This window comes from Anser brachyrhynchus, assembly GCF_964034855.1.
Source record: "Anser brachyrhynchus genome assembly, chromosome: 5".
NCBI lineage: Eukaryota > Metazoa > Chordata > Aves > Anseriformes > Anatidae > Anser > Anser brachyrhynchus.
Window position 1 is genome coordinate 57,009,824 of NC_137699.1, and position 14,592 is coordinate 57,024,415.

Consider the following 14,592-nt stretch of genomic DNA (forward strand, 5'->3'; position numbering starts at 1 on the left):
CTTGGCACACTTTGGGCACAAGCCAGCAAGCTCAGTATCTGGGGGAGGGATAGGACACAGACACTTTATCTAGTGGGTTTCTGCGACACCCTGCAGAATAACACTCCTGTATTTTTGTGCAAGAGATGTTGGGAAATTACCTCGGCCTCCCTTAGCCCCAGTTGGTTGCTGCTGTACTGGCAGCACCCCTGCATTGGGGCATGGAAGGCAGCCAGGCTGCATGGAGGGTTGTAACAGCCCAGCCCCAAGCACAGGGATTTCCTCTTCCATTAGTTACATACACAGCATTCTTCATCAGACCTGACATCTTCTCCATTTTACAGGAGAATCTATACAGGAGAAACCTCTGGTTCCTGCTGCAGGACATATGTTGAGGTTCCCATTTTCTTTGGGTAGTTTTTGGAGCAATGAGCATCAGAGTAGCTCCGCTCCTCTGAAGCAAGCAGCCTCCCATCCACTACTCCTACTGTGTACCTTCCTGAGAAGTCTTAGCACTTAGAAAAGACTATTTTATTTTCACTCTCTTGCTCAGAGAGATCCTCATCTTGAGGTGATGCGTCTTCAGAGCATCCTCCACTGTGCATTATTGCACACCATCTTTACTCTACGTGAAATGGGTAATGAGCCCTTCTCGAGTGGAAAGGGCTGCGTTTTACACTCTTCTTGCACTTGTACAATCAAGTGTACCATAAGAAAAGCAGCTGAAAATAAAGTCCCACAATCGAGACAGCCTGTTCATTGTTGCCAAAACCCCACAGTCAGATGTGATCACAGCTGAAGAGTTCCTTCAGGGATTTGCATAATTTCAGATATGCACTGTTCAATCCAGCCAAGCAGTTTTGTCATTGCTCCTCACCGGTGAGCATTTCTACACAGGCTGAAAATTTCCTCTGACATTATCTTTTGATGGTAATTTATCTGAAGTGGCAGAGGGAGAGTTTCAGAGCAGAGGCAGAAATCACCAGCAGAACTCTGCAGAACGTTTCAGAAGGAATTCTCCCAGTTAAACTATTTGTTCCTTTGACAACCAAAGCATCTCAGTCTCACCGTAACCTCCTGGACTCACACACAACTCCCTGTCCCCACTGGGCACAAAGCATGGCTAGTAACTCATCCTATCTCACTGATTAAATTCCCTCTCTCCATGTAGTCAGAGGATCCTTAGAGCATATTCCCCTGGTACACTTCACTGGTTTGGTGCTCTGATCCTTATTTACACCTTAATGCCAGACCTCCCCATGTGCCCTCACTGCCATGCCCACGCCAGCTCTGGCTGATGGACAGTCCCTCACCCAGCCCCTGCTTTCCCCCTGCCTCCTGCACCAAGCTCCCACCTGTCCTGACGCTGGGACCATCTGCAAACGCCCATGCCGTTTTTCACTTAACAGAGAGAGGAGATAATGATATGCACCTGTTTCAGACCTGATTCATCTAAAATAAAAATAAAAATAAAAATAAATTAAAAAAAAAACACCGAAATCACCTGCCCTCATATGATGAGATATGGGGCTCTCCCATATCTCTCTGAAGGACAGAAGGCTCAGGACAAGCAGGACCAGGCAGACAAGTTGTCCGGGAATATTGCTAGCCAAGGAGTCCCTGGGGCTCCAGCATGGACATCTACCCACCCCTCCTCTCTGGGATGTTGTGGACAGGCCAAGCTGGGCTGGCACCCCTGGACCAAGTCACCAACCCACCCGCATGGGTGTGAAAGACCACGTAACACACACAGCTGGGACTTCTCTTAGGTCTTCCAGAAGGGCCGTGACCACTCACCCTGCTGTGACATCTGAGGAACCCGCTCCTTCCCTCCTTTACAGTACACAGAGGTGGCAGCAAGCAAACAGATGCTGTTGGTTTCCTGCCACAGCTGTGCCTTAACCAAGGCTCAGGCATGCACTGAACTCATCAGATGCTTTTAAGATGCCCCTGGCTGGCAGGAGGAAGTGCTGGAGGAAAGAAATAATTTTTACCACATTAGCAGCTGTCTTTGATTCGTGCAGCACAGTTATTTTGGGAATTTAATTTCTGGGGCTAATTTCTTCTTGCTGAGAAACGCTTGTGTTGAGACTGAGCATAGACACGTTTAGCAGGAGAGCAACCAGGCACTCCAAGACTTAATGCCAGAGTACATGCACACAGAAAGCAAGTGAGAAGAATTTTGATTAATTGTTGTGTATTAATTTTCTACCATAGTGGATGGAACATTTGCTTCGAGCTTTTCAGAGAGACAACATGAAAATGTTTGACGCAGCTGACTGGCTCCACAGCTAAGCCCGTTTGCTCTTGGTTAACTCTCAGCCCAGCCTTAGTGAATGAGCAAGACAAGCAAAAACATCTTTTCACTTCCCAAGGCATCCAAGCTCGCTGATCAGGCAGAAAAAGAAGTTAACTATAACATTAGCTACTTTAGATAAAATCAGAGAACACACAGTCCCCCTTTAGAAGCCTGGCTATTGCACAAATCCTCATTTCATGCTTTTTTTTGTGAGGAATATCCTCATAATTTACACCTAAACAACCTAATCGTAGCCAATGTCAGCTCTTGAGAAGGAAATGCAGGGCTGCAAGAGCCTGGAGCTCAGCACAGGCAGGTATTCTGAAAGCAAACACTTTCACCTTGCCAGGAGTGGTTTGTTTGCATCTTATCCAGAACTGCAAGGTGCCATAACCACAAATACTTCACATGGTACTTTGAATTTAATAGCTCACATGGGCCACTGTCTGAATTACTGCCTTTTATTTTATGACTAAATTAATATTATATACACAAGAGCACATTTAAAATACCCAACAGGGTAAAAGAAATGATTGCTGTGTTGAAATATATAAATTTTTATGCACAGAAGTTATTAGTAAAGCCACATTCTCCAGTCCATTAATGTGCACACATTTAAATTTTCCTTTCTTTTTTTTTTTTCTTTTGACCTTTATTTTCAGATACTACAGCATGTTATCTTAAAGCTTTAATAACACAGTAATTCACTCATGCTTTTTATGGCCTACTAATTTGTCTGTTGTGCCATATATTGGGTTTCATAACTTTTATATGCAAATCAATAAAAACTCCTTTGATATTTCATTTAAAACATTGAATAATTAACACATCCCAGCCCTCAAGTCATCAAAACTGTGAAACAGAGAGCTAGCACTCAAAAAACTTCAAATAAAGGCGAGTAAAACTTAAAACTTAGAGAAATCCATCTTATTTTTATAAAGATAATTAGAAAAACCATGCTTATGAAAAGGAAAAAAAGGGGAGAAAAATCTTGTGACTCGTAAGAAGAAAGCCTTGGATGTGATAGTAGTCACAAATAGAAGAAAAGAAAATGGAAACACATGCAAAAGGTAAATATGTTACTTGATTTTTGAAACATGGAAAATGCAATATATCAAAAATATGCAAGTTCCTGCAAATATAATGAGAAAAAAATAAATAAAGAGGCCAAGTAAAGTCAAGAGACATGAGGCATTTCCCAAGAGCCAAGGCTGAAACCTGACAGTCCTTGTGAGAGAGGCTCTCTGCTTTAGGCATGACTTGGTGCTGGGCTCACACCAGGTTTCAAGCACATCAGCTGCCAGCCTTCTACCACAGATCTGCACTAAACGAAACATCTCCTGGTTAGTAATATCCCACTAATTGTGAAGATAATCCTAAAAATGTGAAACCTGTACAAGGGGGTCCTTGAGGCATGTCAGTGTTTGTAGGCATCCTGAAGCCACAGTTGAGAACACAAATTTCTCCTTTACCTCACCGGCTGGTGGCAAACCTCATTGAATAACTCTGCTCCATCAAAAGCAGGTGCTTTAATTTTGATGAGATATACCAGTTTTAATTAAATTTCCAAATGAAAGATTCCTTCAGCCCAGAGTAAAAGTTATATGAGTATCAGGAGTAAGTATGAGCGAGGGGAGCCAGTAACCAATATTCCTATGGAGCTGATGACAAGGCAATTCTCCTAGAACAAAGAAAACACCATTTCATGCTTCTGATAGGACCTAGTAAGGATTTTAACAGCAAGGCTTTCCTCAACTCCCCCAGTGCCCACCAACTCTGCCATTAGCTAGCCAGGGCTCTGCTTCATTCATGCGCATTGTCCTTCACTAATTTAATGTAAGGCCAACGTCACATTTGGAAATCTCAGTCTTCAAGAAGCAGAACCAGTGTCATCCAGCAAGTCTGGAGCTCATCTGGTGGCAGAAAGGTCATGAGGACAATGTAAATATCACTTAGCTTCTTCACTGTTCAAGCAATAGCATCCAGCAAATACAACTCACTAGTTGTTCCAAAACTCTTAGCCATGACTTTGAACTTCAAAATAAGTAGTTGAAGGACTGACTTCTTTATTCATTTTCATACTTCATCGATCGTAAATGGTCAATTTATAAGCATTCAGAATGACTTCCTGATCACATCAGACCTCCATGACCAAATCAATGAGGGCAAGTTTTGACCACAAATTAACCTAGCAAAGATCCATCAGCAACAAAACCTCAGGAGACAGGTTTAGAAAATGTCACAATTCCCATTTTATTTCTCACAGATTCTCTCTGTAATAGGGGATCCAGCTAGAGTGACTTTTTTTGTTACGCACACTTTTCTGATAACTGTATGACAGCCCCTGCTAGGCCCAGACTCTGATGTGAAGGAAAAAACAGAGGGGTTCGGGATCTGTCCTTTGTGTCAGTACCAAGCTTAAGAGGGAAATCTCTTCACACTGTCAGGTCCGACAGCCTTTTGTTCTTCTCAAAGATATCCTGAGAGGTACAGAGCAAACATTACCACAGCAAGCCCTGAACTCACTGCACTGCCAGTTTTTCTTCCAGCCTGGATTTTGACTAAAACCCCCAGTCTTGGAGTCCTGTGACAAAACAAGCCTGGATATTTTTTCCCTTTTTTTATTTTTTTATTGAGATTAAAAAAAAAAAAAAAAAAAAAAAGAGCCAGCTCAGCAGCTATGGGACAGGATTTAGATGCATGTTTTAATAAAGAGAGAGAAGATCTGGTGGACACTAAGGCATTTTTTGAGTCACTCAGGAGTCTCAGGAATCTCCACCTGTGTGAGGGAACGTCTCTGGCACTGATCAGAGCAATGCAGTAATGTTCTCATCTTCTGCTCCCTGCACTGCTTGTGTCAGCCAGAGAGAACTGCTCCTTGCTTATGAAGAAAAGGAGAAAACAAAAGTTGGCAATGCAGTGGCTCACTAGTTTGAGTCTTGTTGGGAATCACATGATAAAGAGAGAGCCTTAATTTCAGTCTTCAGAAGCCTTGGTTCTGTGAACACTTCAGCTCATGTCTAGACTGGATGCACAAACACCAGTCTGGGTGTTAGCATTTCATTATATTAGAAAATATTCACATTACTGCATATTTAAAAGTCCTTGCCACTCCATCTAGTGTTAGACTGTGCAGGTCCAAAACTACCTGGAGAATCCAAAAACAAGCTCAAGATCACTGCACAGCTATTAAAATGCAGAAAGCTTTTAAATTTTTCACACCAGCAATAGCTTTGTCTCCTGGTTTTTACCTGCCATAGATGCAGACGAAGGAATTCACTGAAAAGAAATTAAAGACAGGCTTTAAATTGGTGTTTGTTTAAATAATGAGCATTTGCTTAATTGAGATGTGTGACATCACATTTAAAGGGGAGCACAGTTCTGAAATAATGGTTTGGATCAATGAAGGATGAATGGCAAGACCACCACATTTTCTACTTATGCATGCCAGCCACTGACAGAGAGCCATTCTCCAGAAAAGTAGTTTATTCAGGGGATGATTTAATTCTCTGTCCATGGAGATTTTTGGCCATAACATCAGGAGGAGCAGAAATAGAGCAAACCCATCAAGTGTTGACCTGCTGCTTCCTCATGTAATGGTGAGGACAAGGACAAGGAAAAAAAATAACCTAAACAGGTCTGGTCCACACACTGCCGAATGCTTATATTGCCTGCAGAGAGCTGGGACACGGGGCTGATCATTGAGGAGGTGCTTTCAAGGTTGAGGGTGTACTCTAAAAGCTGCCTGGTTTCACATTGGCATTAGAAGAGTGTTTAACGACTTTCATCTCTATCTTGAAATAATTTTATGTTAATTCTTTAAATGTCAATTATTCAGATATTTCCATGCTGCACTTCTAGCTTCCAAGTTATTTCTTTTAAATTGTTGCATACACCATTTAACAAGGTTCTGTGCTAAAGGTTTCATTTTTTATAAAATATTGATTTTCTTTTATATCTTTGCAGTTTACAGAATTAGCCAAGGCTCATGCTCAGAGTCCAGTATCTGGTTTGTCTTTATTATTTCTGGTACATTTTCAATGTTTTACATTTAAATTTGTGCAGTTCATTTTATTGTGAACCATCTTCATTTATTTTCTGTCTCTCTTCCTTCCTTCCAGTTATAATAGATACAGTCAAAGACCATCCACTCTTCTTGAACCAAAGAGCATACATCATCCAGGGGAGCTGATTGGGGAAATATCTGGGATCTTGCACAGAAGTCCATGCCATATACTTCCCTTTTTGGGCCTTACAAATTTCTTATCTCTGAACTTTGGGTGAAGCCTGGCTGATTTGAATCAAATCCTGTCTTTCTGTGCTCCAACAATCTCAAAAAGGGGAAGAAAACTGCTTGTTAAAGTACTAAACTTGTAGCGTCCCTGTAATTAAATGAGGCCCGATGTAAGTGCACTACAATAAATGTTTTATCCTGTTAAAGCTTGTTGAGAGCTTACACACACACTTCCCCATGAGCACTGGGACTCACCTGGTTGACCGCAACAGGCCATGGGGTCGGGGGATCACAGGGTGACTGTACTGGGAGGCCAGCCCTGACTGCTCCCAAGGATGAAATCCTGTGCTTTACTCAGGTTTTGTCTCACCAGCTGAAGTCCATAAGGGCTGGCTGAAAAGAAAAAAAGATGCAAAGCACAAACCCAAACCCAAACCACAGCGCAACTGGAGCTCTCTGATGGCCATGGCCTCAGGGCAAGGAGCACCACAGGCATACTGCCAATGGTTTGCATGGGATTACACAGACTGCCAGAGCTCTTTTTTTTTTTTTTTCTTCATTTCTGTCTTTTTTCATTTAAAACTCATGGATAATTGTAAACCACTCTCTCCTGAGCCCAAGGAAGCTGCAGCCCACGGGCCCAGCACGAGCCACCTGGGAACCAGGAGAGCAGCAGCAGCCTGAGTGCCACGGGGATTGCACCGCCTGCTGTAACCACGGCGTGGAGAAACCCTCACAGGAGAAGCGGAGGGCACCCAGAGAAAACATCATGAGGGGAGCAGGCTGTGAAGCAGTATGAGACAGCACAGAGACGCTGGGAGCTGGGCCCCAGCCCCGCGGGACTCGCTGCCTTTTCACCTCCAGTTTCTTTGCAGAGGAGGAAAGCTCGTCCCTAAACTCACTTCCCAAGGGGCTTTAACAACACACACTGAAACACAATACTCAGCGATGCTATGGACTTACGGACCCAAGTTGTTGATCTAAAATGACTCAGGGCAGCCTGTAAAAACTGCAATTGCAGGTGAGCTGCCAAAAGACATAGAAATGCTAAATTACCGCCACAAGTCCGACAAGCAGCCAATGTGAATGACTACAGCTCCTGCAGCAGGCAGAGCTGTGCTAACTAGCTGGGAAGCCGTCCTGCTCCTTGTATTGGAAATCAATCAAAAATACCACTGTGATGCACAGCCAGGGGTACAGCTACAGCAATGCACTGGGTTCGCCAAGGGCCCATTTTAAATTTGTTATTGTCTCCTCGTGGGAGAAAAAAAAAGATATGAATTCATCCTCTCATTGAGCAATTGCAATGAAAGCGAAAAACAAGATTTACCCAGGTTGTCTCCTGCCCTAAAATTGTATTCTTGTCACTGCTTGACCGGAGTCCTAAACAAACCCAATTCTCCAAACAAATAATGATGGCTTTAATATATACATTTAGAAAATGCAAGGGTTTTGCTTTGCTATTAAAGTTTAATTAGTAATTAATATTTATGCAGCCATTGGCTGGAATTCTGTAAGTTACATAAATAAATATTAACTTGTGGATGACTTAAAAAAAAATCCTTGCATCTGAAATTTATTTGTGTGACTCTCTATTACTTATTCATTAATTCATGTATAATTCCAGCTCCTCTTCATTCCAGATGGAGTGCGAGGGAGGGGGGCGCTCCCTTGGGAACGATGCGCACAGTTTTAATTCTCAATTTAGTCTTCATCACTACAAATTAAACGTTTAAAAATTCTAAACAGCGTGTTTAGCGGTGCTGACGTTCTAATCCATCAGCCTGCGAGAACTGGCGTTTCTTTAGGTATGCAACGGGATGAGCTGGAGAGCAGCACCCAGCACCTGGTAGAAAGGCCGTGACTTGCTTTCGGTCAGTGATGGAGCCCTTGTGTCTCCTCTCCTGGTGAGGTCGGCGAGTCCTTCGCCTGCCCAATGTGCTGCTTTAGTGGGAAAAGCAGCTAATGAGGCTGCAGCAAGCCTCTGAATTATGAGCAGTGAAAATGCCAAAGCAACACCTTTAAGGGGGTCGTTTGGTTATTAATTTTGGAAGCACCTCCCCGTCACCCTATGGTCTCTGGTTAGACACGTTTTGCCAAATGGTGCTTGACATGCTTTGCCTAGCTCTTTTTCTGCAATCGGGATGGCTGAGGGGAGGGGTGGGCACAGTGTCCCCCGCCACTGGGGCCAGAGAGAGGAGCATCAGTTAAAAAGGTTTTGGTAGGCTGGCTTTGGGTTCAGGGCACGGCTGCAGCCTGCCTCTGTGACATGAGGAAACCTCAGGGTCTGAGATCCACCAAAATCAGATGGGAAGGAGAAATCCTCTGGGCACTGAAAACCAGCAGACTTGGCTTCCCTCAGCATGGATATCTGGCCCTGGACCTGTTCAGACAACCCTATGCAGCCAGAGGAGGGGAGTGAACACATCTCAGCCCTTTTAAGACGACAGCAAGCAAAGAGGCTACTTGCATTTTCAATTTCTCCAGCCATCCCACTCTAAGGACTGACCCCTTTAAGCATCTCGCTTATTCTTTCTCAGTTAAATTTCTGAGTTAAACGCAGTAATTTCTGAGTGGTCATCTCCTGCTCAACGAGCAGCTACCTTGTGAACTCAACCAGCTAGCTTGTGCGACCTCAAGACCCCAGTAATTGAGGGCTATAAATGTTTAAGAAACAGAGATTCTTCCAGTTTAAACTATGCTGTGTAAGCTGCCTAATAATCGTAAAGCACCACAGAGTGCCTGGAATTGGACAGGAAAGATGGGGAACATTAAGGGATGGTATTGGCAGGCTTTTAGGCTGGATTTTGCAAATCTTCTGAAGTGGTTGTTCAGATCCACAGTCAGGCATTGAAACAGCCTGCAGACATCAGGCAGCTTAAATACTACCTAAACTGTGCCCCAGCTCCTCGGGGAATGGAAATAAATCAAGGTACTGCCTTACACCCACAGCAATCCCCGAGGCACTGACAGCCCTCATGTCTTTCTTAACCCAAAGAGAGAGGATTCCCTAAAATATCAGCAGACAAGCCACACTTTCCTGCCATCACTTGCCTTCTGTCTCTGTAGTTGAGGAGGATTGATGTCTCTGGACTTGGGAGGATCAGCAGAGCAGTGCTGGTGTTACAGCACACGAGGAGCACAGAGCCGGTGATTTTAATCCCGAGGCTGCTGCCGGGCACAGCCAACTTCCCTCTGTGCTGCTGTGCTTGGGAGGTGCGTGGATCCAGACACAGCTCTATTTTCTGATTTTCCATCCCATTTCACCAATGCAGTGATGTCTGGAAGCACTTGTTAGCAGCACAATTTCTGCCTCAAACTATCTGAATTCTGCTGATAAGATTAAGCTACGGTCCAAAACCTTATTGCTTTATATTTCACAGCTACCAGGCATCTCCTAGAAAGCGGTGTCGATGCTGTATGGATTCCTTCTATTACAACTGGGGTGCCAATAAAAATGCAAAGATACTTTAAAACAATGCGATCTGAGGTGACATCAAAGAAATTCCATCTAGGTCTCTAAGAGTTTATATATTACAGAGGGGGGAGATAGCAAAGCTGTAGTGTTATTGAGCCATTCAGAATAATATCCCCCATTACTGTGGAGAGCCTGGATCCATTTGGGATTTTGTGTGGGCTGACAGCAGTTCCAGCTTCCTTCCCTTATGCCAGCAGTGCTATCCAAAGACAGAGGACAGGAATGCAGCCGCCTGCAGCAGCAGCATGCATCGGCCAGCTGCAGTTTTGAGGAGCTGAAAAACTCTTTCTAGGAAAAAACATGGAAAGTGCACCAAGGCACCTCTTCCACTGTTCAGTCCCAAGCGAATTTATCCATGCTGCACTGTTCATATGCTGGGATCTCAAATTAGCTGTTGCTGGCTTCTTGCTCCTAATTTATTTATTTTTTTCTGGGGCTGGGGGGAGGGGATTGGATGCTAACTCCTGGATACAGCACGATGAAAATCTGAATTTGGGAGCCTCAGAATCTGTATCCCACCGGTCTCTGGATTTCAGCGCTGTGTGTAACACAAACGGCCCCGCTCCCCCGTCGTAGCAGCCGAGCTTCGGCCGCCCCCTGCCGCCCCCAGCCAGCTACTGCCGGCAGCTTCTGCGGGGAGCCACCTTCCAAGGGCTGGAAATCCACGGAGGTAAAGGAAATGCACGCGAAGAGTACTTGCCAGAAATTAGTCGGTGGGGTGGTGGTGTCAGCGCACAGAGCTGCAACGTCCCCGTGCTTTGCTGGGCATCTCCGTGCCTGCAGCATATCTGCAAGGGCACCCGCACGCAGAGCATCCTTCATCCCGCGCTGACCCCTCGGTGCTGGACCTCAGGGCCCTGATGCAGGATGGCACTGCCTTGTTACGTATTTCCTCCTTAAGAAGAAAATCCAGCGACTTTTCATTTTTTTTTCTACGGGTGGCAAACACAAGCTGGAGGGAAGGTAATCGGGCGAGCGGCATTTAATGCCCTCAACTTAGGAAAGGACATCCTCACCTGAAAACTAGCAGAGGCAGAAATCTGCTGCGCACAGACAATTTGCAGGGTTGTAGAGGCTTTAGTTCAGAGAGGCAGCTCTGGGCAAGGTCACTTGGTGAAATGTGAATAAAACTTCCCGGATCACTTAGAAAGCAAAGGGATGCTTCTCAAAAACCATATCACAGAGCATTTCCCTGCAGGGTGTGCAACACTTCTGGGCTGCCACAGCAGCCACTCGTGGGGCAGAGCCTGTGGAGCTGTTTGACTCCTGCACAGTAGCAATTACAAAGAGTTTGGAAATTGAATCAAACCTCCTAAAAGTATATCTATTAAAGATATTTTTGATTCTCCTTGAGTCTGAGAGTGCACTGCTGCTTTTACTCTCTGCTTTCCTGGAGGCAAAGGAAGCGCTGTTATCTCTGTGTGCTCCTCGGGGAACTGGGGGACAGAGGACGTAAGGGCAGACTTTGCAGAAGTGACTGACAATCCCGTCCCATATTCAGGATACACTACCTGAGAGAGCCTAACCTGCAAAGGTGAGGCTGGTAGCTTTGGCTTGAATCTGCTTTAGCTGCCCTAAGCTAAACAATCAAACATGAAGGTGCTTTAAAAAAAAAAAATCATCAGTCTCTGCTGAAGTGTCAAGCCAGATGACTTGCCCCAGGTTGTACAGGGCAGACTGGAATGGGGCCAAGCAAACAAAACTGCCTCCTGAATTGCCAAGTAGCAGCTGAAAAGCCCAAGTCACCATCCTTTGGGATGTGCTTTGGGAAGCATGCAGTGCCCGGAGCTCAGCTCTGGAGTCTTGCATGGCTCCCTAATGAAGCACATCGGTGTGAGGGGTGCTGCAGTTCATTAATTAACAGGTTGGCAATAGGCAAAATTGCCTCTTAAAAACAGGGATCTACTGAGAACAGAAGGAGATACCATGAACTTGAAAGCTCCTGTTTTCTTCTTTCTGTTTGTACATCCTTAACAAATGTTAGCATCCAGCCTTCAGCAACGTGCTGCCCATTACTGCCTGATGCTTACCTGCTATTACAATACCTTTACTGGGTCAGCCAGAGTTGACCTTGGGTAAGAGACCTACTGTATATTCATAACTCCATTTAATTTCATCATTAACTCTTCTGTATACCTAATTTATCACCCTAACTACGTCAAAGTGGGAAACCTGCAATTTCCTTGCTGATAGACTGTTGATGTAGTAGTAAGACATCAGCACACTGGTCACTAATCTGCTTTCCTGGCTCCCAGAGCTGCAGGTAGCTGCACAGGAGGCTGGTTTTCTTTCCCAGCCATATCAGTCTCTTTGATAGCTGTTGTTCCACCAATTAATCTCTTTATGTCTTAGACAGTAATAAGGCTGGGCTTGAAGAGGAATGCTTCACAAGAGTATCTCTATTTAAAAATTAGAAAGGTGTTAAGGCAGCAATAGTATCATAAATCACACAATTTGGACATGATGCCATGTCAGCAAGGAGCTGATGCACAAAACCACGTTTGACTCCAGGAGTGCATGGATCAGCAGCTCACTTAGGGCTAGCCCTGATAAAGGGAATGTGAAAACCTGGTCTGGAGAGCAGGGTAACAAAATGAAGGGCATTTAGCAAGGGAGTAGCAAAGCCAAGCCCAAGTCCCATCACACTGGAACACGCCTCTCATCACATCCAAGACTACGTTAGGGTCTAGTTCACACACAGCCCTGATTTATTCATCTCAGGAGCACTTCAATCATTCTCATGTTCACGGTTACCTTCCAGCACTGCAACAGCTGACCCCAACAGCCTCCTGGTGCTGTGAAGAGCTTCCTGCCCCCCTGCAGCCTGCCCTGCTCCCTGCTGAGGCCAGTGAGCAAACACCTGCTTGGAGCCACATCTGGGAGAAGGGGGAGCAGTCGCTAGCCGTGCATAGCTCCGTGCAGAGGGACATGCTGCAGCTCCTCTGCTGCACACAGCATGGCGCAGAGGTGCTCCTGGGGCCCCAGGTAAAGCACAGCCTGCAGCCAGCACATATGCAGCACTTGCTTCTTGTAGGGTCCTTCAGCTCTTCTGCTTCATGGGAGGAAAGATGTTTATATGGAGGTTGTCCTAAAAATCGTCATAAAAGCAAGCAAGATAATCAAGATGGGGCTAAAACAGTATCCAAGCTCAGCAGGGTGCCACACGATGGATGCACTCTGAGAAAGCAGCCTCTGAAGAGCCATGAATTGGGCACACTCATCTCCTACCCCTTGTCTGTCCCATCAGCAAGGAGACAAGCCTGGGTGCTACAAAGAGCACATTTCAGCCTTGTCTGTGGGCTCATAGCACGGAGAAAAGAGCCTGTCCTTGACAGGCAGCAGGGTCAGTACTGAGAAGTGAGGGCATGGCATGGAAATGCTCAAAGAAAATCCATCTGCCACCCAGGAGTTGGAGACATGCACAGAGGCAGTTAGCAAGAGCCCCTCCAAAGGCAGGCTGTGAAACAGACACAGAAGCGGAAAAGCCCAGAAATACATGGAAAAACAGCACCAGAAGCTATTTACAAGGAAATGCAGAGGAGGACAAAGGACAAAGCAGAGGAGGAAAATCTGGTGCAGAAGAATGCACTGAGCGCTTTGCTTATGAATGGTGAAGGGCAGGGTGTGTCAGCAAATGCCACACATGGCCATCGGCAGCAGTCACTGCAGGAGAAGTCGTGATGTTAAAGCTTCAGCAAGGAGAAGAAAACACACGCTACTGACTTGAAGGATGAGAAACAGCTTCTGGGGCTCAGGCCAGCACCAAATGCCAAGCAGTGGTACAGATTAAGGAGAAAGCAGAAGGTCAACAGGCAAAGGGGCTGGTGGCAAGCAGGTTGGGTCCCCAGGTGTTCCTCCACATCACACAATAAAGAAACCAAACCTGCAATTAAACAAATCTAAACTAAAGCTGTACCCTGGCAGGATGCAAACACCCCTGAGGAGATTTTAAATTACACACAAGATGTTCAGACTCTTTAGTTCCTTCTTTGGCAGCACGTAAGACAACTGGATATGTCACCAAGGGGAAGAGGGGCCCGGAGAAGTGTCACAACACGCTGTATGGCTGGCTGAGAGGCAGCTGCCACGTGGCTCCATGTGCAAGGTGAATGACAAGTGCAAGGGCATGGCAAGCCTGGGCAGGGAGGGTGAAGCAATCAGACCTCCGTTGGTATTGGGTACAGCAGCTACAACTTTGGTTAAATTGTGTAATTTTGTAATCCAAGTGAGGCCAAGCCTGGGAGGAAGTATTCATATGGAAGGAACATAAGCAGGATGAAAATGTGCAACCAGAGCAGGCAACATCCCCAGCCTCCTCGGAGCCAAGCTGCTCAGCCTCTGCTAAAAGATTCTGGTCCTGAATCACCTGAGCAGTCAGCAGGTACCTGCCTGACTACATGGTATATTGAGAGAAAATGTAATGAGTGCAATGCGACAAATGGAGAAATGAGTCTCAAAGCAGAGCCTACAGCCATGGTGCAGTTATCAGGACAGCACACAAGCTGTGCACTTGAACAGACCCAAGCAAGCTACACGGTGAGCTGAACGCAACTCCATCCAAGTGCCCACCACCAATGTTACCTGACCTGGCAAAAGAAAAAA